This window comes from Notolabrus celidotus, chromosome 5 (genome assembly GCF_009762535.1).
Source record: "Notolabrus celidotus isolate fNotCel1 chromosome 5, fNotCel1.pri, whole genome shotgun sequence".
NCBI lineage: Eukaryota > Metazoa > Chordata > Actinopteri > Labriformes > Labridae > Notolabrus > Notolabrus celidotus.
This window is the reverse complement of record NC_048276.1, coordinates 26,614,323-26,620,322: the sequence shown is the minus strand read 5'-3', so window position 1 is coordinate 26,620,322 and position 6,000 is coordinate 26,614,323.

Here is a 6,000-nt window from a genome sequence, read left to right as displayed (position 1 = left end):
CGAAACACAGTGGCATGCCAATTAGCTACGGAGCATTATGCTGGTATAGAAACGGCAGCAGCCGCTAGCAACGAGGTTGGCTAATTCCAATGTATCAGACTGTCACGTGTTATGGTTTGAGTTTTTCGCCTTTTGAAACTTTATGTCCCTGAAGAATTACCATAGGGTGCGTAGAGCCGATGCTTCTTTCTGTAATGTGTCTGGCGGTGCACACAAAAGTTCTACAATAATATTGAAATCATGGCTTGAGTTCTACATTAATGTCCATTTATTATTTTCTCATCATGTATACACAGATAAGCAAACTCTAAACGCTCAAATACACACACCCATTAGTTTTTTAGCTGCAAATTGTGTTCAGTGACAGCAAGACGTGAATGATCGGATGAGATGATCGGCTCAAATGCCGATCAGAGATCAATTAAAAAACATCCAGATCGGATCAGATCAGATAATTGAGACAAGGATCGGGACATCCCTATTCATGGTATCATAAAAAGTGACAAAGCAGACCTTGATCTCTTCTTAACCTCACAAATTGGATTTCATAGTCTCTACATCCCCAAACAGGACAATTATTGACACCAGAACTCACAAAATGTGAAATGTCTCCCAGCAAGCTATACTTTCACAGTCCGAGCATTTATGAGAGCCAAGATAAGGTTTTTTAATTTGAAACTCTGACCACACATCACATTTCATCCTCCTTACATAACTGCAGAGCCCTTTGAGGCAGCTGACCAGGCTGCCATATTCAAGGAGCTGGTAGTGAAAACATTTTGTTATAGCCTGGTAAACTTGTGTAATCTTTCTTACCATTGGCCCTGAAGCAACAATGACTTTTTCAATGCAAAAGTAAGAACGCCATGTTCTCCTGACCTCAGCCGCTTGCCGCCTCACCGGCCTCGTGTCGTCTTCTGTGGCTCAGGGTGAGATTCAGGATTCTGTTCTCCATTATCCCTCCATCCAGGGCCAGTACAGGCAGGAGGGATGACTTATTCAAGCAGACACATTCTACATGTCTCTAAGAGACTTGGACAATATCAGCTTATCCTTTACTGTCTTATATTCCTGCTTCATCCCTCTATTTAATTAACTCTCTGCTTGATGTTGACCCTCGCTCACCATAATCAGTTAACTGTTGTTACCAGATTGAGACAGACCAGCAGCCTACAGGTAGACTGGTAGTTTTCAAAATGATGCCACCCATTCACAACTCCTTATTTATATAAAAACAAAAGAAATAATAAACACTAACTTTTTTTAAACTGAGGAACGTGAGGTTAATTAACAAACAACAAAAACATACTAACTAAATAAATAAATAAATACTGAAGAGTCCCTCATCATATACTAAGACTTGGTCCAAGAAAATAAAATGAGAAACCCCTCGCACGCAATGACAGAGATTAAAGGTGACATATCATGCAAACTTGACTTTTTAATGGTTCTCTACCTGAATATGTGTCCCGGGCATGTCTACAAACCCCCGAGAATGAAAAAAATCCATTCTGCCCCTGTTTTGATTTCTCCACCTTTCTGTAAATGTGTGTGAAACGAGCCGTTTCAGACTTCCATGTTTTTGTTACGTAACAACAATATCCGGTCTGTCACGGAGTCAGAGCGGTTTTACTCCCCACGTCTGCAGATTTGAAGATCTAGTGGATGATTTTTATTTATCATGGATAAGTGCTAGCGCTAGTTAGCATAGCCACATAGCTACATGTTCGTAGCTGTGTAACAAGACACACGTCTACATACTGATAAATAAAACAACAAGAAACACTAAATCTGTGACCAATCGTTCAGAAAGGTCCTGCTACAGGCGCCTCTCCGTCAGGATCAGATTCAGAGGGTTGAAGTAACGCGATCTCTGAGCAGCCGTGTATATTCAGCCAACATGTAAACATTAGATCAACGTGCTCGAGAGCCGAGGCACATCCACTTCCGGAGGGGGCGTGGTCAGAGAGAAAACAGAGTGTTCTGAGGAGGAATGAAGAAGAGGGTTTTTCAGGCATGCCAAAATCTGATTTCAAAGTGTTTTTTTGAGCATAAACTTTAAAGACATGTTTTGGGGACCTCTTAGACCAATATATATTTATGAAAAAAGCGTGATATGTCACCCTTTAAGATAGACTTACGGCCAAAATCCACAGCATTCATGTCCTGTTCAAATCTGATCTGTCACGGCACTGGAGCTGATAGGTTTCTATTTAGTCAATGTTTTAACTTTCACTGGTTCTGCTCTGTTGTTTTCTGGCCGTGTCTTTGATCAGATACGCAAGACTTCTATTTTTGCTGGAGTATGATAATAAATCTCAACAGAGAATATCGAGTGGGACCAGAAGTCGGGCACGAAAACATCTGGTTCATTTAAGAATAAAACACTCCGTTATCACCAGGTTGTATTTCACTTAACTATGACAAACAATGTCATAATGGGTGGAACCAGGCCTGGAGTCAACATGTCAGAGGTTTTCAGAGGCCAATAAAAACAACATGGTGACGAGAGAGCTCGATATTCATTAATGCAGTAATTACTGTGGGGAAACCTTGGTCACATGACTCCAGCTGTCCTGCTCTGTTCTGAAAACCCAACCGGGGGTGTTTGATTTGACGAAAGAGACAGAGCTGGATCACAGCGATCAGAGACTGACTAGACACGGATGTATTGGAAGTCTCTTGTAAGCATGTGTTCTGTTTGCCTTCGTGATGCGATCGCTCACTGACATCAGTCAGATCAGTTCACCTGCATGCTTAACTCAAAGGTTGAAGCTGAAACTCAAAGCACTTTGGGGAATTTTAAGTTGACACCAGTGCAGTGGATTTAGTTCCCAGTCATGGCCTGCAGCAGGAAAACACTGAAAGGGACCAAAGTTGCTTGAGATTAAAAAAACAAAACAAAAACAGAGTAGCATGTTCATTTCAGACTTGATTGTGTCTTGATTTTGGTGTTTAACACTGACAGCCCTTATTGGCAGTGCACGGTTTTATTGCACTACACCTTAATGTGCAAACTCACAGTGAGGGGGACTCGAACAGTGACTACAAGACTTGGATATTCTAAAGTTTTAGTGTATGTTCAACTGGTTTCTCACCCCCCAAAAATGTAACAATAACAATAACAATGCAGGGTACATTACTTCACTGCTGATAGACGAGTACTAATATGATATATGATAAATTGTATTTTGTGCCACCCCTACTTGGCTGTCCGAGTTGAGCTTCCTAAAGCTTTATCTGGCACTGAGAGAGACAAGTGGCACTGAAGAGGCTCTTTTACTTTACTCACACTGCGAGGTTTGTGTGAATAACAGTGCAAAATATTACAATATTATGTGGAAGACACAGGCCTGGAATCTGTATTTGTATTCAAATGACTCGTGTAGGCTATGTTTGTGACTTCTTTCTCTAACTTTAGCTTCAGATCAATGTTAAACCCAACATAACCTCAGAGTTACCGCACTTTAATAAAGAACATTTGAATAACAAGAAGAAAATCAGATCCTGGCACTGCAGCAGAGAAGAAGTTAATTCTCCATTTCAAAACATCTCACAAGTTCTGCTGGACCTGACAGTGTCCCCTACCTCATGAATAAGTTGTGTAACGTCGGTGTTTGGTGCCAGAGCTTCTGTTTATGACTGAATCCATCGACTGAGCGCTCTTTATTCAGTCTATGCATGTTTTGCTCGGTATTAGCTTCCTTTGGTCAGAGGCCGGTCCATTGTCTGCGAGCTCTGCCCATCCTTGCATGATATGAATGAAGATTAGCACGGATTGTTTGAATAAACCACCCAGGGTCTGGCGCTAATGCATCGCAGCAGGAAATTATGTGAATGTCACTTGCATGTATAAGTGAAATAAATGAGAAACACAATCTGCCAGGAGAGTTGGACTGTGTACGGCTGCAACCAATCAGAAACACGCTGATGTAGAGTGAACATTGGTTTTGTTCATCTAAGCATGGTAAAATCAATATATCCACCTCCTATTATAGAGCGATATAGGCAACACTCTCTCCTTTTTCTCTGCACCTTTTTTTTATTTATGTCAGACGTCAGGAGTGATTCATGTGGCCTGTGCAGCAAACAATGCCACTTTAATTTGTCATGTCTGCATGCCTGGCACCTTGTGACAGAGCTTTGGCAAGGTCAGTTCATGCACCTGACCCACAGACGGCAACAAAGTGAGGTCAGAAACATCATGCATGTGACATTGATTTAAATTGATTGCAGTCTTATTTTAATCTGAAAAAAATGTAGACGGGACTTCTACCTACATCAGAGGCTGTCCTTTTATGACTGTGTTGCTGTTAGCACAAGAACTACCACTAAAGTCTATGTCTAATTTATCCAAATAACTGCTTTTCCAGATAAATCAATGCAGCTATAGAACTGCATGTATATTTAATTCTTACATTTCTACTTTCATATATTTCAAACACAAAAGAGCCCTGACTCCTCTACCTTGAAGGGCAATATCAGGGATACTGGGCCTTATTTATCAATCTGGTGTAGAAACCGGCACAGATTTGGGTGCAGATATCAGTTTACGACGTTCATGTGTCATTTATGAATCATGTGTATTGGGGTCCGTCACGACGTATGCCTGATCAAATGTTGATAAATGTGGCAGCTGAAAACAATCGTCATTTAAATACCACACCCCTAATTGTTCACGGCTCAGCTGGATCGCCCACAGAATTTTCGACATTGAGGGACGCTCTACAGCTAAAAAAGTGAAGCTTGTCTGAGCTGGAGATCGACACCATATTAACGAAGGTAGAGACATAAAACTGTGTTGTTTGGCTGCCTGAAAAGAAGCATTATGGGAGTCAGAAAAACTGGATGGAATTTACTGCAGCAGTCCACAGTGTGGGTTTGGAAAACCGAAGTCCAGCTGAAGTTTAAACATTTGATTTATAGATCCTTCAACAAAAAACAAATGTATTCATCTTTGATATGAAACTTTTAGAAGCCCTAATATAAGTAATTCATTATATTCAGGGGGAAAAAGGGCGAGACCTTAAGATCGCTACAAAACAACGTTTGGCGGCTTTCAAAACAAGTTGAGCTGGAGGAGGCCAGTCGGACCCCAGCCTAAAACTGTCACTGTAAAACTGTAAGGGGGAGCAGCAGATTTACTTCACTGCATCACGCCCCACACTGACATGAAAACTTGCGTACACAGACTAAGACCTGGCGGGGGTTTGAGCGTATCCTCCGCCATGTTCAGATTGATAAGTGCCGACCTGTGCGTTGAAATGGCTGTACAGTCATGGCCAAAAGTTTTGAGAATGACACAAATATTACATTTTCACAAAGTCTGTTGCTTCAGGGTTTTTAGGTGTTTTTGTCAGATGTTTCTATGGTATAATGAAATACAATTAGAAGCATTTCATAAGTATCAAAAGCTTTTATTGAGAATTACACAGAATTCATGCAAAAAGTCAATATTTGCAGTGTTGACCCTTCTTTTTCAAGACCTCTGCCATTCTCCCTGGCATGCTGTCAATCAACTTCTGGACCAAATCCTGACTGATGGCAGTCCATTCTTGCATAATCAATGCTTGGAGTTTGTCAGAATTTGTGGGTTTTAGATTGTCCCACCCGCCTCTTGAGGATTGACCACAAGTTCTCAATAAGATTAAGATCTGGGGAGTTTCCTGGCCAAGGGCCCAAAATCTAATGTTTTGTTCCCCGAGCCATTTTGTTATGACTTTTGCTTTATGGCAAGGTGCTCCATCATGCTGGAAACTGCATTCTTCTCACCAAACTGCCCTTGGATGGTTGGAGAAGTGCTCTCGGAGGACGTTCTGGTACCATTCTTTATTCATGGCTGTGTTTTTAGGCAAGATTGTGAAAGGAGCCCACTCCCTTGACCGAAAAGCAAGCCCACACATGAATGTCTCAGGATGCTTCACTGTTGGCAAGAGACAGGACTGATGGGTAGCGCTCACCTCGTCTTCCTCCGAACAAGCCTTCCTCCTGATGCCCCAA